At 44.0% G+C, this 20,971-nt stretch overlaps 1 protein-coding gene and 1 pseudogene across 4 annotated transcripts in view; one reads left to right on the forward strand and one right to left on the reverse strand.

The window, feature by feature from the left end:
* MVB12B (multivesicular body subunit 12B) overlaps window positions 1-20,971 on the reverse strand; it is a 185,157-nt gene that overhangs the window by 127,458 nt on the left and 36,728 nt on the right. The window lies entirely within an intron of this gene.
* Window positions 4,542-4,673, forward strand: LOC116571284 (annotated as a pseudogene).

The raw sequence follows: 20,971 nt of genomic DNA on the forward strand, positions 1-20,971 counted from the left end.
ATGTGCCCTAGGTCAAGACTATTGTTTCCAGGGCTTGAGAATGGTGGTTCCCTCCGCTTTCCCCACTGCCTGAATTTTCTTTTTTCTGGGTGAGGAGACACCTCACTGTGATAAAGAGGCCAGGGCAAGCGTGTAAAGAGAAACAGCTCGCAGCGGGCCTGCTCCTTCCTCAGAGGCCCAGGCAGTGGCAGTCCTCCAGCTTGCACTGGCGGAGCATTGAAAATGGACCACCAAGGGCCTGGCTTTGCCCTGAGGCCACAACTCATTTGCAAGGAAGTAGAAATGTGTAACCCCCTCCAAGCTCACCTCCGAGGGGAGGTTTGGAGGGTGGTGAGAAAGAGCGTGAGCAAGCGCAACCTCGTGCCCGCACGTGCGTGCGTGCGTGCGTGCGTGCGTGTGTGTGCATGTGTGTAGAATGCAGAGCTGCCCGAAGCCTGGACCCACATAGGGGATGGACTGGAGCCAGGAGTGAGAAGGCCCGGGGTCCCAGATCAACGGAGCACTAGAGAAGTGGGCCTGGTGTAACAAAGCTGGGCATTCCCAGCCTTGCCTTCCCCAGAACACCCAGAAACTTCTTTCCCACTCAGTCACAGAAAGGTATTTACTAATCTTAATTCTTCCTGTCCCAAATTAGAAGAGCTAATGATCTCCAAGTTAAGCTATGTATGAGGTGCCTGCACGGGCCTCCATTCAGAAATTCACCTCTGACCATGAGACCCCAGAGGCCAGCCTCTGAATCTGGGATGGGAGAGGCCGTGGGGAGGTGGGTCGAGGGCTGCAGGAAGTGGTGCTCTAAGTGTAGCACAGCCCATAAAATTAAGAGGTAGACTTGAACTTGACACCTGGTGGCTGAAGCAAGCCCCTCCTCCTGGGGGCACTTTGGTTAGGGATGATGTACGAACAAAGCTTCTACCTTAGTGGACTCCAGGGAGCACCCACAAAGCCCGGCTCACGTGTCTGAACTAGAAATAAAGACATCTAGTCAAACCAAACCTTCAAAATGATGTCATGCTACATCAAGATTCAAAAAGTCCTAAACTGTCACACTGGGGTTCAGCTGGTCCTCTGGGAGTCCTTCTCCAACTCTGGGATTATATCTGGTGTTCAAACACAAATTATATGCATGTGCAACAAATGTTTTCCTGCCCCCTGCTATCCTGCCCCTGGACTAGAAGCTTCACGAGGAAAACGGCAATCCTTATCTCTTCCCTTCAGTAAGCACAGTGCCTGATATGTATGGGCTCAATCAAAACTTGTTGAAGGAATGAAAGATTCAGCCATTAAATCAGGAGCAAACTGTGAAAAGCTATACACCTTGATAGCGCCCCAAGTAAGGTAATCTAAAAAATTTTTTTTCAAGATTTTATTTTTTTATTTATTTGAGAGAGAGGGGCGGGGAGGGAAGGAGCAGAAACTAAGGGACAAGCAGACGCCACACTGAGCACAGAGCCCAACACGGGGCTTGATCTGACTGACGACCCTGAGATCAGGACCTGAGCCAAAATCAAGAGTCAGATGCTTAACTGACTGAGCCATCCAGGAACCCTGGTAATCAAACATTTTAAATGGAAGTTTTCAGAATCTAATCCCTTGAGCTGAGTGTATCCCCTTCAGAATCCCCGCTCTGTGAGGCCACACACCTATTTCGACAAGAAGGTCCCTCAGTCTTCTGGTCATCTTGCTGGTACCCTGCCCTGTTCCCCAAATCACTGGAGCATGTCCAGTGCTGCCACGGTGCCTCCAAAGGATCTGTTACGGGGCTTCACATGCGCACATGTGCACACAAGCACACACCCCACAGCTTCAAGCACACTCTTAATTACACACTCACATGTGCACACACTCATGCTTCTCTCTTACACGCACGCACTCTTGCATGCCCACCCTGTCTTCCCAGCATCTCCCTGGGGCCTCGAGCTGCTTCTGGGGAGGAGTAGGTGGGCAGTGACAGACTGGACGCATGGGTTTGTCTCCCTTCTCTGCCAATATGCATCTCAAATGAAAGCCGTGTGCAGAAGGTACGAGCCCCCAAAATAAAGAGCAAGAGAAGAGTGTGATCCAGAGAGATGCCAACAACTGCCTGGAGACGTGGATGGTGAAAGGCTGGGCTTTAGCGAGTGGAGGGGTTGACATCTCAGGCCTGGGAGGGGCTAATGATCTGCCCCCCAATCCCTGGGCCCCAGAGCCACCAGATTCCAGTGGGGTGAGGGTGGGGGTCGTGGGGGGTGGGTGTGTGTGAGTTTCCAGCTGAAACAGAAAGATCTGAACAAGGTCTAGAAACACAGCAGTTACACTCCCAGATCCCCACGCCCCACTTCAGGTGCGTTTTCTCCAGAAATGGAACCAGTAAGGCTCAGGGCTCCAGAACACCAGGAAGAAGTAGATTCCAGACTGAAAACAGGGGGGTAACCATGCACACTGAAAGGTGGGCCCTCCCCCTCCCCTACCCCCACGTGCTACCACCAGGCTTACCCTCCTTCCTGCTGCCTGCACCTCAGCAGCCAGGGGTATCCCCTAAACACTGGATATGGAAGGATTTGTCTCTGGAGACACTAAAGACTGCCAGAGAGCAGATCAGCACACCCAGGCTCCGGGGCCTCCTGCTACAAAAGCTGCTTCCCAGCTCCCTCACCCTGGAAGCCACCCACCAGCCCCCAGCCCCCAGCCCCACTCCCGGCTCTCCAACCACACCGACTAGTGTCTCCCTCTTAAATATAAACGGACAACAAAGGATCACCAGGTGCTGGGATAAGTCTCCAATATGAAAGACAGGGTCCACAGCAGAACGGGCATTTGAAGGTAGCACAGATAGCATGAGGAAACAGTTAAAGTTAAGGGACAGACGACTAAGCCCATAATGCAGGTAACTGCAACCACCAAACAAGAATGGAACATTGTGAAAAAATTCAAAGGATCAATTTAAGAATAATATAAAGAGCCTAGAAGTAAAAATGTTGTAGATAAAATGAAAAAACTTTAAAAATACTGGGGGGGAAAAATGGGGAACTCTTTTAGAAAGTAAAATACAAAGATGAGATAAGCTATATAGGAAAGAAAAAACTATCAGGACAACGCCCAACTAATGCAATCTCCAGAAAAAGAAATAAAAGAATAGAGGAGGTGAGTGTAGCTATTAAAGAGGCCTTGGAGGTCCTAGCACAGGGAATGAAAAAGTCTCAAAGCAAATCAAAAGAGAATCCCACCAAATTTCAGAGAAATAAAGCATTTTTAAAACTTCCAGAGAGAAGTGACAGGTCACATACAAAGGAATGCAAATTGGAAGGCATCAGACTTCTCTGACACTGAACGCTAAATAAGAGGAAAAACATCTGTAAAATTCTGGGGGAGGGGTACCTGGGGGGGGGGTCTCAGCCGATGGAGCCTCTGCCTTCTCTTCTGGTCCTGATCCTAGAGTCCAGGGATGGAGCCCCGAACTCAGCTTCCTGCTTAGGGTGCGGTCTGCTTCTGCCCCTCCCCCAGCTTGCTAGTGATCGGTCTCTCTCTCTATTTCTCCCGGGAATCAATAAAATCTTAAAAAAAAAATTCTGGGGAATTCTGGAATTCTCTACCTCAACCAATTAATCGTGAGGGCAGAATAAAGACCCTTGCGGATGTGCAAGGAGTTAAATTAATCGCCCATCGGGCCTCTCTTGGGAACCTACTGGAAAATGCATCAGCAAAACTGGGTATGAAATCAATGACAAGAAACTACGAACCCCAGGAAAAAGATCCTGCACAGGACGGTGAAGAGAAGGCAGCAGGGTGCCAGGGCCTAGACACAACACGAGGAAAAGAAGAGAAGGCCATGGCCGGCCATCTGCGGGAGGAAGGGACAGGACAGTTTTTGGAATTGTACTTAAGCCCTGGGAAGAAATACAGATGGGTGTGTGACAGAGGTACTGGAGCATTTAGAAAACTAAAAACACAGATGTAAAGCTGTTTGAAAACATAATTTATTAATTAACTTAAAATTTTAAAAAAAGTTTAACATGTAAATGTAAAAACCAATAGGCACTTAGTATGGAGGTTCCTCAAAAAGTTAGAAATAGAACTACCCTATGACCCAGTAATCCCCCTACTGAGTATTTACCCACCAAATACAAAAACACTAATTTAAAATGGATATATTTTGATATAGATATTTGATATATATCAAAAATTTGACATATATCAAATATTTATATAGAGATATATGTATATATCTATATATATTTATATATATATCTATTTTTGATATATATATCATTTATCATATATAAATATTATATCATAATCAAAATATCAAATAAATATCAAAATAAATATATTGATATAAATATTATGATAAATATTGATATAAATATATTGATATAAAATATCAAAATAAATATTCTATCATATATATTTATTTGATATCAATATCAACTATCTATATCAAATATTTGATATAGATATAGATAGAGATAGAGATAGATATTTGACATCTATATCAAATATTTGATATAGATATGATATAGATATCAAGTATCTATATCAAATATTTGATATAGATGTCAAATATCAGCTTTGCGCAGTGGCAGTATCGTAGCCAATGAGGTTTATCCGAGGCGCAATTATTGCTAATAGATGTCAAATATCTATATCAAATATATCAAATATCAAATACATATCAAATATCTATATCAAATATATATCAAATATCTATATCTATATATATCCATTTCTATATATATCCATTTCTATCCAAATATCTATATCTATATCTACATATATCTATATATATATCCATTTCAAATCAGTGTATATATCAAATTTTGATATATATATCAAATATCTGTATCTATATATATTATTCAGCCATAAAAAAGAATGAAATCTTGCCAATTGCAATGACACGGATGGAGCTAGAGAGTATTATGCTAAGCATAATATGTCAGAGAAAGACTAATACCATATAATTTCACTCATATGTGGAATTTAAGAAACAAAACAAATGAGCAAAGCAAATGTTTTGTTAAGAAACAAAACAAATGAAAAAAAAAGAGAGAGAGGCAAATCAAGAAACAGACTCTTAAGTATAGAGAACAAACTGATGGTTCCCAGAGGGCAGGTTGGGGGGGGAATGGGTGAAAAAGGTGATGGGGATTAAGGAGGGCACCTGTGGTGGGCACCTGGTGAGGCATGGAAGTGCTGAATCACATACATGTTATACACCTGAAACTGATGTAACACTGTATGTGAGCTTTACTGGAAATACAATACAACACAACACAATATAACACAACACAACAAAATACAATGTAACTGGGAAAAATTTTAAAAAGAAAATTTAAAAATTTGAATATAACATCAACAGACACATAGACAATTAAGAAAATGAAAGAAACAAGTCAATGACTGATTCCAAGAAAGTGGAAAGGTTGTAAGAGAAAGAAAATGTCCTCCCTGTTGGCCTTCTCATAGGTAAACACTGACAACCCATTTACCAAAAATTGTGATGCTGCCTGATGGGGGAGAGTATAAGAAAACTGAATGTGTAAGATAGGTAAATCAAGAAGTAAGTAGTATACTCAAATTATTCAGAAACAAGGAGATAAAGAGCCAGAAGTGAGGAAATCAAAGAGTTGAAAGTGACAACCTCTGGGGAGTGGAAAAGGAAGAGATGGTCTTATGAGCCTTTTGGTACTTTTTGATTTTTTTTTTTTTTTAAGTAGATTCCATACCCAGTGTGGAGTCCAACATGGGGCTTGAACTCGCCACCCCGAGATTAAGAACTGGGCTGAGATCAAGACCTGAGCTGAGATCAAGAATCAGACGTTTAACCACCTGAGCCACCCAGGTGCCCCAGTACTCTTTGATTTTTTTTTTTAACTGTACATTTTTTTCTTTTAACTTTGTTAAAAGAAAAGTGAATTTAAAAAAAAATTGGAGAGCTTGGAAAATATATCATGGAAGGCTATATGGGAATATATTATTCCTTTTAGGGAAACCCCCATGATCAGGGACGTTCCTACAGGTGCAACAGAACCGCAATGCGGTGCGTTCCCCAGAGTGTGACAGTGTCCACAGCTGTGTGCACAGTGGATTCTGCCTTCTCTACTGCTAGAGTCCATGAAGAGTTACTTCCGGGACGGGTTGGGGAGGGTCCTGTGAGTGGTAACCCCCAGCCCTGCAGAACCAACCAGAGGACTTCTACCACTCTATACTCCTCTGCATTCAGGCAAGGCCCTGTGTTTTCACCACATTCCTTTGCCTGCGAGACACAGAGGTCCTGGAGCTCACCCGCCTGAGACGGAGGGTGGGGAAATGGAGGAGGAACCAGGACAGGAGTCCACAGAAACCAAGAAAAGTCAGAGCAAGCAGACCTCAGCAAGAGACAGGGCTTCTGGTTCACTGGAGGGCCAACATGTGACTCGGCCTCCTGCGGGGCTGTGGGGAGAGCTGGAGCCCGATGCCACAGCACCCTCGCAGACAACCTCTTGTGCAGTCTGCCCCAGTGCGGCACGTACTGCAGGGACTAGTAGCTAACACCCGCTGTGTACACTCTAAGCGCCAGGAGCCTAAGTCAGCAGTGTAAGTAACACATTGACACAACAATACTAGGAGCCACAACAAATCATCATCAGTTACTCTTGATTTTATAGGTGAGGAAACTGAAAAACAAAAGGGTCTTGGCTCAATCGATTGTGCTACGTCTATGCAAAAGAACAGTTATTCAGTTCTTTAAAAAGATAAAGTATATTTATAATTATGTCCATGATATATTAAGTGTGGGAGGGGGATCTTCCTACCAAGAAGCATATGAGAGAACATAAACACGCAGTTCTCATAAAGCAGCAGGGACAGATGAACGGTCCAGTCAAGGAATGGACTGTGGCTGTGAACCAGCAGTTCACAGAAGCAAGATGAACGGCCAATGAACATGAAAATATGTTGCACGTGGGTAATGATTAAATTAAAGTGCCAATAGCCAAGATGCCACTTTCTCTGTCAAACTAACAAAGACACACTTTAAAGGGGAAAGACACAATCGTCCAGACAGGCTCTGGGGGAGTCAGGTGCCCCGACCACTGCTGGAGTGTTTAAGGGGTATAACTTCAGATGAGATTCATTTGGTGCTGCATATCACGGGCCTTAAAAACAGACGTGCCTGGGATGTGTGCTGGCTCAGCCAGTTAAGCGCCCAGCTCTCGGTTCCAGCTCAGGTCAGGATCGCAGGGTCATGGGATGGAGCCCCGGTTGGGCTCTGCGCTCATCAGCGAGTTTGCTTTGGATTCTCTCTCTCCCCTCTGTGTTCCCCACCCTGCGCTCACTCTCTCTCTCTCAAATAAATAAATAAATCTTTTTATTTTTTTATTTTTTTTTTAAAGATTTTATTTATTTATTTGACAGACAGAGGTCACAAGTAGGCAGAGAGGCAGGCAGAGAGAGAGAGAGGAGGAAGCAGGCTCTCTGCAGAGCAGAGAGCCCGATGCGGGGCTTGATCCTGGAATCCCGGGATCATGACCTGAGCCAAAGGCAGAGGCTTTAACCAACTGAGCCACCCAGGTGCCCAAATAAATCTTTTTAAAAAACACAATCATGCCTGTGACCCAGGAATTCCACTCCTGGGCCGAGAGCCCACGCAGTGACGGGATGGGGACACGAGAGGACGGCCGCCATCTGTTCATTCACACTGAACTTCTGGGCGCCCGGCTCTGATCACAGGGCAGACAACAGACAGTCGAACAAGACAGACACAGTCACCAGCCCCACAGGGTCGCAGTCTCGTCGATGGGGGAAGACACACAGTAAACACATGAACAAATATGTAAGATAATTTTAGAGAGGAATCAGTGGCTTGTATAAAATAAAATAACATAACAGGAACAGAGAGTGAAGGAAGAGGCTGCTTTGGATGGGGTGACCAGGGAGGCCCTCTCTGATGAAATGCCTCAGTGCTGACACCTGGGGGACAAGAAGAAACCATCTCATGAGATCTGGAGATACAGCCTTGCAGGGCGAGGGAACAGCTAACGTGAAGATAGGTGGAAACCAGGCTGATGGGTTAAAGGGACAAAAAGCGGGGCTCCATCATCAGAGTTACATGGGAGGTGTATTATCTATACATCCCTTGGGGCACAGCGTTTAAAGGCAAAAGTGGGGAATGATGAATTTCTAATGATGAGAGAACATCCTTACAGTGGCAGACTCTGCAGCAGGAAACAATGTGGAGGACACGTATCTAGGAACATGGAAAGTTCAGGGGAAAGACTAAGTCACAAAATGGTTTAGATAGTACAATCTCATATTTCATTTCTTAAAAATAATCTACATTATAGTCGAATGATCTAGACAAATGTAAAGCCAAGCGTTAACCACTGTTTGGCTCTGAGCAGTTGAGATCATGGGTATTTTTTGGTGTTCCCTTTCTTAATTGAAGTATAATCAACACACAATGTTGTATTAAGCTTCAGGTGTATAACACAGTGATTCAACTTTTGTTGATACCGTGAGATGATCCCTGAGGTAAGTGTAGTTCATGTTTGTCATCACACAGACATTTTGTTTAAGGTTTAGACTCTCAAATATGCAACACAGTATTATTAACTCTAGTCCCCCCTCCCCGTGACTGCTGTGTGTGTGTGTGTGTGTGTGTGTGTGTGTGTGTGTTTAAGATTCTATTTATTTATTTGACAGAGATCACAGGTAGGCAGAGAGGCAGGCAGAGAGAGAGGAGGAAGCAGGCTCCCCGCTGAGCAGAGAGCCCAAGGCGGGGCTCAATCCCAGGATCCTGGGATCACGACCTGAGCCACCAGGCACCCCACAACTACTGTGTTTTATAACTGCAAGTTTGTTCCTTTTGACTCTCTGTAGCTTTTATACTAAGAAAAACAACCATCTACAAGACTTCATTTGATGGGGTGAGAAATAATGATCTATGGGATTTCAACTTGAGAAACACTTTGTGAGATTAGCTCCTCCTTGGAGCTGCCCGGAGAGGGGCTGCGTGGTAAGTCCTTAAAATGGTCAGCCGTTCTTCCTTGTCAGCACTGTGTACTCCCTGCCCAAGGAGACATTCTCAAAAGACGCCAAAGATGACCACCAGGCTAACTACCAGACTGGTCACCCCATGCACGCCCTGGTGTTCTAAGGGAGCCCACCCACAACGCAAAGATGTATCTGGCAGACATAAAGTGATCAAAAGGGCCAGGAAACTCTGCAGACATTCCAAAGGAAATATCTGGCTAGCGCTGTGAATAATGAAGTTCAAAGGGCTCTTGATGTGTGAGATCACCCACTGTGGAAACACAGACACTCGGCCCAGGTCAGACAGTGGCCAACCGTGAAGCCATTTCAACTCTTAATCAGAGCAGTTGGGGCACCGTGTGGAGACAGGGAGCTGGTCACCTCTCTTCTGAATCCCTAACAGGAGGTGTAACCAAACGCTTTCTAAAACCCTAACATGAAAAGAGCCATGCAACTGATGACAAGGCCAGAAATCCTTTGGTTGTTGTTTGGTTCTGATTTCATTTGCATTATTTTATCATTCTGTATCCTGAACTGACAGCTCAAGTCATCATAGATTTTCAGCTGAAATGTCTAACGTTTCTTAGCAAAAGAAATGGGTACACGCCCCTGTCCCTGAGACTGTTCCATCTCCCTCGGTCTCTGCGATTCCCTGCCTCCCTGGCTTTGCTCTTTGGGTTCCCTCTGGATCCTCTCTGTGTGGAACGCTCTCATCACTTCGAGCCTGGCTAGAGGAACCCTCCCCCTGCCAAGCCTTCCCGATGACGCCAGCCCAAAGCACATGCTCTTCTTCCAGAATCTTCTGTGTCCTTTGGCTTCTTGCATGAAACCTCTAGGATGGAGAAAACCAGAGACAAAGGGAAGAACTCAGATTTTTAAAGTCAGGTAGATGGGAGTTCAAGACCTGGCTTTGCCACTTATATACCATGGTTTCCCAGAAGTCATATTTTTCCTTTCTGAACCTCATCGAAAAATGAAAGTCATAATAATGCCTAACTCACGGGATTCTTTGTGATGGTTAAAAGCCAGAAAGCACACAGAAAGTACGCAGTCGTGATGCGATACCACTTCCTACCTGCTGCGATGACTATTCTCGAGAAGACAGACAACAGTGCGTGCAGACAAGGATGTGGAATCAGAAGCCCGTGTCCGCCGCTGGCCGGATGGCAATGGGGAGCAGCAGTTTCAGAAACGGTCTGGCAATTTCTCCAAATGTTTAACACAGAGTTATCAGTGGATCCAACAATTCCAATCTCAGGCGTAAGCAGCATTCTTCATAATTGCCCCAAAGAGGCAACAACCCAAATGTCCCCCACCTGATGAATAAACAGAAGTTGGTACATCCATACGGTGGGATCTCTTCCAGCTGTGCCACGGGGCTGAGGCACACACACTTGCTATACCACAGGGATCCCTGACAGCATTGCACTAAGTGAAAGAAGACGGTCACCAAAAGGCACATCTGTATCACACCCGTTACGCAAAATGTCCAGAAAAGGCAAATCCGCAGTCTGAAAGCACACTGGTGGTGGCCAGGGGTTGAAGGATTCTTTTTGGGGTGATGAAAATATTCCAGAACTAGGTAGTGGGGAAGGCTGCACAGATCTGTGAACACACTGAAAACCACGGAATTGTTCACATGCAAAGGGTGAATTTCATGGTATGGGAGTGAGAGATCCATAAAGCTATTCTCTTTTAAGCTCTTGGCATAAGACCCGGCACGTGGTGTACACTCAAAAAAAATATATATATTAGCCCCTTATTATTATTATTATTATTTCTGCTCCTTGAAGTAGGATCCTAGTCATTCAGTAGGGTCTTTTCCAGAGTGCCCAGCCCCAGACCCTGCTGGTAGGACACCATCAGTTATTTCCCAACTGGCTGAATGACTAAGGAAAGGAGTACATGGTAAGAAACGGCACAAAGACTGAAGCTGGCCCACAAGGGGCTCCACAGACACCCGTCTTCATTCTTCCTGCCGCACAGCTGCTGTGACTCCAGCCGGCATGGAGAGGGCTCGTGCCTGAGGCTGGGCAGGGCGGAAGAAAGCAAAGGTCCCTGGTGATACCCCCAGAAATCAGGAGGCCTGCTTCTGCACCTGCTGATGGGGAAAGGCAGACACAAAGGGAAATTGGTGCCTGGAGACCCGTGAGGTCAGGAGCTGGAAAATGGGATGTAAGTGTGGGCAGGGCACTTGGCTACATCAAATCAGGAATGTTCTATCCTTTCCTGGTCACCATGAAGGATGGCTTGGGGACATGGCCCTGGATCTCTGCAGACCCCAGGGAGAAGAGCAGCAGGTTTCGTGGGGCTGGCTGGCACCCAAAGAGAGGAGGGCTCCTCTCTGCCACAGACAGTCTGGGACAGAGCTGCGGATGGCACAGCAGTGGTCAAGCAGGAACTGTCCAATCAATACCACTCAGACATCTGCGCGTCACTGTGAAACAAAAAACTGAATTAGAGCTCTAGCTCCCATAAAAACAAATTCCGGGTAGATTAAAGGCTAAAAGTGAAAAGTAAAACTTGAAAACATTTCAGAAAAAAATGTAAAAAAAATCTTTATGATGTTAATGGAGGAAATTATTAAAGAAATAGATACATGTGTAGAAAAAAGTGCATAAAAGAGAAGATGGACGAATTTTACTACTCTAAAATATAAAACTTCGGTTCTACAAAGGACACTAAAGACAGTAATAAGACAAGCCTCAGACTCTGAGCAATGCATTCACAGGCAGGGGGTTAATTTCCAAAATAAATAAGAAACTCCTACAAATCAATGAGAAAAAGAAATAATCCAAAGGAAAAAATGACATACAATATGTAAAAGCCATGGGAGAAAATTGCGCTAAATTCAACCTTCTAGGAAATGCAAATTTAAAATGACGTTCTAGGGGCGCCTGGGTGGCTCAGTGGGTTAAAGCCTCTGCCTTCGGCTCAGGTCATGATCCCAGCGTCCTGGGATCGAGCCCCACATTGGGCTCTCTGCTCAGCAGGGAGGCTGCTTCCTCCTCTCTCTCTGCCTGCCTCTCTGCTTACTTGTAATCTCTGTCTGTCAAATAAATAAATAAAATCTTTTAAAAAAATAATAAAATTAAAAAAAAATAAAAAATAAATAAATAAAAAATAAAAATAAATAAATAAAATGACGTTCTATCGTTAAGTCAAATCACTGACCAAACTGCAAATATTCACCAAAAATTGGGGCACAAAGTGGCACAGCCACTTTGGAGAACACATCCACGGCATTTAGTAAGGGGAAAATGACCCAGCAATTCCACTCCGAAATGGTTCTCTAGAGAAATTCTTAGCATAAAGATGTAAAGGTACTGTTTGTAACAGTGTTTATAAAAGTAAATGATTAGAAATGACCCAAATCTTTATCAGCAGAAGGATGAATAAATACGTCATAGTCTATTCACGCAACAGATTTTGATAACCTTGGAAATATGAAATACATGAACTGGAGCTATTGTGTCAGCAGGGATAAATCTCAAAAATTATGCTTAGCAAAAAGCAAGTTGAAAAATATGTACAGTGTGATGATGGACTCCATATGAATATCAGCTGTACAAAGTTCGAAACAGAGGAATGTGCCAGAGTGATAAAGACCGAAGTCGGTAGTTACTCTAGGTAAAGGAGGAAGCATGGCCTGGAGGGGGCACAGGCACCAATAATGTTTTCTCTCTCTTCTTGAAAAAAAATTTCATATAAACTTAGTGAAATATTAATATCTGAAAAAGCTGCATGGTGGTTACATGGGTATTTGTTACATTATTCTCTGTTTTCCTTACATACACTTGAACCTTCAACAACACGGGAGTCCACTTCCTTGCCAATTTTTTTGTGATAAATACGATACGGTACTGTAAATGTTATTTTCTTTTTCTTATGTTTCCCTAATAACATTTTCTTTTCTCTAGCTTATTTTATTGCAAGAATACAGGATGTAATACATTAAATAAAAAGAGGTGTTAATTGACTATGTTATCTGTAAAGCTCCTGGTCAAAGTAGGCTATTAGTAGTTAAGTTTTGGGGGCACCTGGATGGTTCAGTGGGTTAAAGCCTCTTCCTTCAGCTCAAGTCATGATCCTGGGGTCCTGGGATCGAGCTCCGCATCAGGCTTTCTGCTCAGCAGGGAGACTGCCTCCCCCCTCTCTCTGCCTGCCTCTCTGCCTACTTGTGATCTCTGTCTGTCAAATAAATAAATAAAATCTTTAAAAAAAAAAAAGTAGTTAAGTTTTTATGGAGTTGACATTTATATAGGGATTTTTTTATTTTAAGATTTTTATTTATTTATTTGACAGAGAGACACAGCGAGAGAGGGAACACAAGCAGGGGGAGTGGGAAAGGGAGAAGCAGGCTTCCCGATGTGGGGCTTGATCCCAGGACCCTGGGATCGTGACCTGAGCTGAAGGCAGATGCCCAACGACCGAGCCACCCACACGCCCCTATAGAGGGATTTTCAAATGTACAAGTGGGGGAGTGGTTGGCACCCTTACCCCCATGTTCAAGGACAACTGTATATGAAATACTTGATAACACAATTTTTATTCATTTGATTTTTTTTCAAGGTTTTATTTATTTAGTGAGAGAGAGAGCAGGGGGAGGGGCAGAGGGAGAAGGGGAGAGAGAATCTTAAGCAGACTCCGTGCTGAGTGTGGAGCCCGATGCGGGGGTTGATCTCATGATTCTGAGAACACGACCTGTGCCAAAATCAAGAGTCAGGACACTTAACCAACTGAGCCCTTACCAAGGTGCCCTTGGTAATACAATTTTTAATTTAAAAATCAGGTTGTAGACCCCTTACGAAACAAATGAGTGGGGACTTCAAATACTTGCAAACATTCACAAGGAGGAAACTTGCCAGAGAAAACACAGGCACCCAGTGAAATTTGAATTTTAGATGAACAATGAGTAATATTTTTCAAATTTCAAAAAATGTTCAAGATTTCAGATTTATTTGGGCATCCTATTATTTCTATTTGTTAAGTTTGGCAACCCAAACAAGGTCGGGGTGTGCTCTGTGGTTCTGTCCAGTGAAAAATGGGAAGAAAACCACAGGCCAAGCACCAGGAGAATGCTGGTGTGAGCCCATGTGGTCTGCATGGACCACCACACACCAGGGAGCAAGAATGTGTTCGTCCCCTACACAGGAGGCTAGAAAGATCTAACTGGCATGTGCATCATTTGGGGAAAAGAAAGCAAGAGCTTATTGAATGATCTACTTTATATTGAAAAGTCGGGTTACAATGACATAGTTCTGTAAGTCGTTCAAACCCAGAAGTGCTGAGGGAAAAGGAAGAAAAAGAGCAAACTGAGGACAGTGGCTAATAGATATTAGGGGCATGATAATAACTTGAGCCTTGGCTCTATTATTTGGTTTTTTAAAATAGGAAGATTTTTGTATCCCTTATTTAATTAAAAATAAATACGATTTTTTTGCAAAAAGGAAAAAACAAGTTTAGAAGGATATTGTTAATAATATGCATAAGACTAGAAGAAAGGAAAGGTAGTAATATTTTCACTCTTCAGTTCATATAATTCTATATGATTTGGATTTTCTGAAATGAGCTTTTATAATTTTTAAAATGTCATGAAGATATTTTTAATTAAAAAAAAAAGGGCAGGGTTCGTTAATCCTCTCTCTACCAGGATCCGGAGATTAAGAGAGAATTATTATGGAGGCAGCTGCTGAATAAAGGTTAGTAGAGAGAAGAAAAGAGGACCTGCTCACAAGGCTCTTCCTGAAGACCACCCTCTCTGTCTCTGCTAACTGTGGCACAGTATCTCCAAGTCCTTTTCTCTTGGGACTCTGGGTAACCGCCTATGCCTCACACCACTCAATCCCTACTCTCCTGGGAGAGGAAAGCAGAAGGCAGCAGTCGAGAACATGGGCTTGGGTACAGGACAGAGGGGTGTGAGCTCAAATCGTGGCTTCACTACTTGGTGGCTGTGTGACCTTGGCTGAGTTCCTCAACCTCTCTGAGCCTCAGCTGGTGTCTCTGTAAATGGAAACAGTAAACTCAATCTCATACAGTTGTAGTAAAACTTAAAAGAGTACAAACAAAGTGCTCTGCCCATCACCTAGAACACAGTAATCCCTTAATCAGTGGCAAATATTGGTGCTGATGTAGCAGAAACAGGCTGACCTGGCCTGAAACAGAGGCCTCTACCTGTACACGCAACTCATCTCTTTGGGCAGCAGGTCTTTACTCTTTTGTAGCAGGTATCTACCAAGCACTTAGATCCACAGGCACTGCGGCACACTCCTCAGCATATACTAACGTGAGGAAGACACAGTCACTTCCCTGGAGGGAGGGCCAGCAGACAAGCTGAATCAGCGGTGAGGGGCCCGTGTGTGCACGCAGGAGACCCGGGTTAATCTCTGCTCATCCGCACCTGTTGTGTGATCTCAAGAAGGGCGCTGGAGCTCCCTGAGGCTTTGTTTTCTTTTTGTAAAGTAATATTACAACAGGAGCTTCCCGGTCTATGGAAACAGCTAGCACAGAGACAGACCTAGCAGGGGTGTTCGGAGTTACTGGAAGGGAAGGAGAGTGACCTTAGTAGTATAATGGAGGTGAGTGTTCAGAAGAACAAGGAAGCACATCAGGGTACAGGGAGGGGGTGGGGTAAAAAAAGGAAGAAATATGGCCAAGGCAGCTTCAGGTGGGATGACCCAAGGAGCCATGGTAGGAGGAGCCAGAACCTGGGGGAGCAGAGCAGGTGCAGGAGGTAGGACCCTGCCTGATGGTTCAAGAAGGAACTCTGGAGAGTGGGACCAGAGTCCCTTTGGAAGAGGCCAGCCAGGACGTGTAAAGTGAGGGCTGGCCTTGGCAGACAGAAAAGAACGGCATGAAAGAAGATGCGGGGGTCGAATTCCAAGAACCTGCTTGCGGAGGCGGGGACTGCCCAGGAAGAGTCTGGCCTCTCCCTGGTAGAACGGTTGGGAGCAGGGGCGGTCACGAGCTGGGGGCTGGGTGGGCAGTGTAAGGGACCAGGAGACCGTTCATTTTGGGAGTAAGCAGGCGGAGCGTCCCGGCTGTCATACGTGCACTAGTGTGGCAGGCAGATGGAAACATGGGTCTGGCTAAGGACAATGGCCTGACCACAGGGTGTCCGCGTGGGGATGCGGCTCAGCTCTTGGTGGCTGGACCCGGGCCTGAAGAGGACACACCATGAAGGAGGCTGGGACACAAGCTGGGGATGTCACAGTGTCGCAGAGGCTACACAGGAAGGGGAAATGGAAGAACAAGGTAGAAGGCAGGTGAAATCTCATTCACGGCTAAGAGTGCTTCAAGAAAAAGGGCTCTGGAAGAATATTTAATGACCTAAGAAAATCCTGAAATAATAAAAAACTACAATGCAATAATAAGAATATTATATAGTAGAGACAGCAGAAAAAGAATATACAACAGGATCCCATTATTGCGTAAATACCCACCGACCCACACAGAAAAAGTTAAAGGATACAGCTCAAAATGTTATGAGCATTGTTCCTCTGAGCGGTAGAATTACGAGCCACTTTTTTTCTCCCTTGCATTTTTTCTCTTCCGAATTGTCTACAGGGAGCGTGCGCTAGTTCTACATTCAGAAAATGGATATGTTCTGGAAGGAAGGAACTGGCCAACGGTGTCCAAAGCTGAGATGAGATCAAGAAGAGGAAGAATTAGGAAAAAGCCATCAAGTTAGATGATTTGGAAGGAAGTGGTGAGCGGAGATATTGAAGAAGAGGAGAGGCAGGTCGAGGGCGATGGGAAAGGATTGTTCAGGAAGCAGCTGGAGGGGCCGGTGAGGCAAAGGAGGCAATGTTGGCGGGGGCTGCATCTGTTTCTGGGATATGAGAACTCCCCCAGGAGGATTACTCTCAGGAAGGAAGGCGGCTCCCCAAGGATGCGCACCTCCTCCCTTGGGCTCACGTCTGTAACTGCCTGCAGGCGGGGACCACATCTGACATTGACGATTCCCAGCGCCCAGCACAGGACGTACAGTGCGTGGGGGCTCACTAAATATCTACCAGTCAGTGACCGCTTCCCCTTCTCTTCTGCTCCATCTCTGAAGTTTCAGGAAACCTCCTCTGAATCTGGGAGGGGGGCTTATCTTATCAGTTGATCTTGGGAGACCACAAAAATGCTCATTAACAAGCAACTGCACTGGTCTGAAAGATTCTGCAGACCCCCACCTTGAGACTGCAAGATATCTAAGTGCCTTCTTATGGATAAAAAGGAAGTTTTTCTCTCCACTCAAGTGAAATGACCTCAAGGGAGGTCCAATGACAAGATGCAATTTCTGAGTATGATTTAATAAAGCCACAAAAATGGGTCTAAGATAAGAAGGCCATGTCTTTGATAAACAGCACTGTTTTTGCCTTAGCTGGGGCTCTAGCAGGATAGGGTCGAGAAAACAGCAAAACCTAGCAATCCTGGGATCTGCAGAAAATCCAGGGACTCCGCATGGCTTCCCCAGATCTTGAGGAAGGAGGTTGGTCTGCACGCTGGCCCAGGCTGCCCGGCACCTCCTCTGCCCCAGCTCTCGGCAGAGACCACCGGTCGTGGATAGGACAGCCTCCTGCTGGAGCCAAACACCTTGGACTCCAACGCCTGGCCCCGAGCTTCTGGCCAGTGTTCACAAAGGGGCCCTTGGAAGAGACCCAACAGACCAGGAGGATGGGAGGAGTTAAAGCAATGGGGCAAAAGGGAGGACACCTGAACCTGTGCTGCTCATGCGTCACACCCAGTGACAGGAGAAAGGAAGGCAGAGGAGATGAACTGGCACTTGCGACCAAGTCACCCTTCTTATTTACTCTGTGACTCGGCTCTCAAACCACACTGCCGGCTGTAATTGCATTTCAGTTCATGTTTAACACAAACATAACTTAGCTGGATGGTGGCATCCAATATCCCAGGCATGGAAAGGCAGAACAAAGGAGCCAACTAATTAGATTCCGTACACGTTCTTTGCATGCCTGGTGGGGTCCGTACACACCCAGGCACTCTACTGGGGTCCTGGAGGTACAGCCCCATGAAAGATACTGTTCCACAGCCTCCAGGGGCCTCAGGACCCAGGGAGAGGACACACAGATGGCCCCTGCAATTAGAGGGGTAGGAGCTGTAAGAGAGGACAGTCAAAGATGTTACCAAAACACAGAGAGCTGGAAGAGAATTCTCCAGGGAGCGGCACAGCGTGCAGGCACAAGGGCAACAGGCAAAAACGGGGACAGCCCACACACAGAGCTGACGGGCAGGATGGGGGCTGGGAAGGCAGTGACTGGGCAAATGAAAAAAAAAAAAAAGGTTCTTAGATTCCAGGGAAGTCCATCCATAGGATGAACACTTAACTCAGCATTAGTTGCTGGGTATTTAAGTAAAACAATGGATTGGCCTCTAAATCTAGAAACAGAACTGGAGAACCATACTGAGCAGGACTGTAATCTGATCTTTTAGAAAGTTTCCATTGGCGGGGCGCCTGGGTGGCTCAGTGGGTTAAAGCCTCTGCCTTCGGCTTGGGTCATGATCCCGGGGTCCTGGGATCGAGCCCCGCATCGAGCTCTCTGCTCAGTGGGGAGCCTGCCTTCTCCTCTTTCTCTGCCTGCCTCTCTGCCTACTTGTGATCTCTGTCTGTCAAATAAATAAATAAAATTTAAAAAAAAAGAAAGATTCCATTGGCGATCACAGACAGAAGTCTGGAGGTCAGAATCAAGCTAGGGAGACCTGTGGGAGACAAGCCAGCAGAGCTTAACAAAGGAGAGCAGAGATGCACTTAACAGATAACTGCTCAGTCAGTGGACCAGCCCCCTTCTTAAACTCAGTCCCTCTCACCTGCCCCTCTCCATAAACACAGTGGAATCTGCAATCATGTAACTTTTTATTATAAAAACCTTACAGACTTGTCATCCATTTGAACCACGGCCCAAAGGGTCACAGAACGGCCAAGGGACAGAAGGGGAAATCAGAAACCATAAAAGAATTCAATGAGATTTGTAAGATAAATGTATTTTTTAAAAGTTAGTTTTCCTTTATACAAAATATGCAAACCAAAACTAATAATCATTTAAATAAAACAATGGGAAAAACAGTGCAATGCACAATAGCAATATTATCAATTAAATTCGCTCTATAAAACAAACTGAGAAGCTTCCCCTCCTTTCTTAAAGCTTTAAGATAGTTTTTAGGATGTGGGAATTACTTGTTCCTTGATAATTTTAGGGAATGCTACCTTAAAATAATTTGGGGCTAGGGCTTTTGTTAGAAATAAATCTCTAATGATTTTTCTTATTTCTTCCTTCAACACACATTGGTTATAGGATTTCTTCTTAAATAGCAGTGGAAATTATCTAACTCATCAAGATTTTCCATTTTAGTCACATAAGGCTGCACAAAACAGCTATGCAACATATTGTTAAAATTTTCAAATCTATACTCTTACTTTCCTTTTCTCAATCTAAATTCGGCTTATCTTTATTTCTGTTTACTACTAAATTTGCTAGAAGTTTATCTATTAAGCTTTTCACAAAGAATCGATTCATAATTAACAATTCTCTCCCTCCTTTTACTTCTAATTTCTGATCTTGTTTTTATTATTTCCTTCCATGTGTTTATCCAGCTACTTGATCTCTGGGACAATATCAAGTAGTCTAACATACATGTAACTAGAGCCTCCAGAAGAGGGAGAGGTGAAGAAGATCTATTTTAATAATTACCCTAAAATTTCCAACTGCAACAACAGCAGATTATACGTTCTTCTCAGGTATACATGGAACATTTACTAAGACAGATTGTAGTCTAGGCCAGGGTTGATGAACTACAGCCCACAGGCCAAATCTAGCCGGTAGCCTGTTTATGTACAGTCTGTGAATTACAAATGGTTCTACATTTTTTTTAAGGGTTAAAAAGCTAATGTACATACAGACCATATTTGGTCCATGAAGCTTAAAATATTTACTATCTAGACTTTTACAGAAAAAGTTTGCTCACTCCCGTTCTAGACCAAACCACTGAGTTTGTTCTCTGATGACCTAGCATTAAGTAAGAGGTCAATAACAGAAATATATCCAGAAAATTCACAAATATGTGGAAGTGAGACAGCACATAACTAACTAACTCATGATTCAAAAAAGAAACCAAAAGGTAAATTAAGGCAGTATCATGAATGGAATTAAAATTTAAAACTACATATCAAAATTTGAGGGATGCAGCTAATGCAGAGTTTAGAGGGAAATTCATAGCACTAAAAATGTCTATACTAGAAATGATGAAAGGTCTCAAATCAATGACTATAACTTTCACCTTAAAAAAAGGAACATTAAATCCAGAGTAAGCCGAAGAAAGTAATAAAGAGAAAACAATAAAATAGAAAAGACAAAAATAGAGAAAATCAATAAAACCAAAAGCTGGATCTTTAAGATTAATAAAATTGATAAAATTCTAGACAGCCTGAGCAACAAAAAAGACAGATGAGACAACTGCCATTATAGGGAATGAAAGAGAAGACATCTTATGGATCCTAAAGATACAATAAAAAAGACAATAAGGAAATATTATGAGCAATTTTATGCCCAGACATTGGAAAACAAGTTAAATGGAAAAATTCCTTCATACAAATTACCAAAGCATAAATAGCAGTGTATTTATTTAAAAACTTGAGCTCCTAAAACCTTTCCATGACCAAGCCAGATAACTTCACTGGTAAATTCCACAAACATTTAAAGGAGAAATAATGCCAATCCTACATTAAATATTCCAGAAAATATATGAGGAAGGAATATTTCCCAACTCATTATATGAGACCAGCATCACCCTCATACCAAAACCACACAAAGACATAAGAAAACGGTAGACCAATCAGTATTTCTCATGCATATATATATATATAAAATGTTCTAACACAATTCAGGAAATTGAATCAAACAATATATTAAAAGGACAATGTATTATGTCCATTTGGGGTTTATCCCCAAAAATGTAAGTTTGGTTTGACATCCAAAAA

Source organism: Mustela erminea, chromosome 12 (genome assembly GCF_009829155.1).
Source record: "Mustela erminea isolate mMusErm1 chromosome 12, mMusErm1.Pri, whole genome shotgun sequence".
In the NCBI taxonomy this organism is placed as follows: domain Eukaryota; kingdom Metazoa; phylum Chordata; class Mammalia; order Carnivora; family Mustelidae; genus Mustela; species Mustela erminea.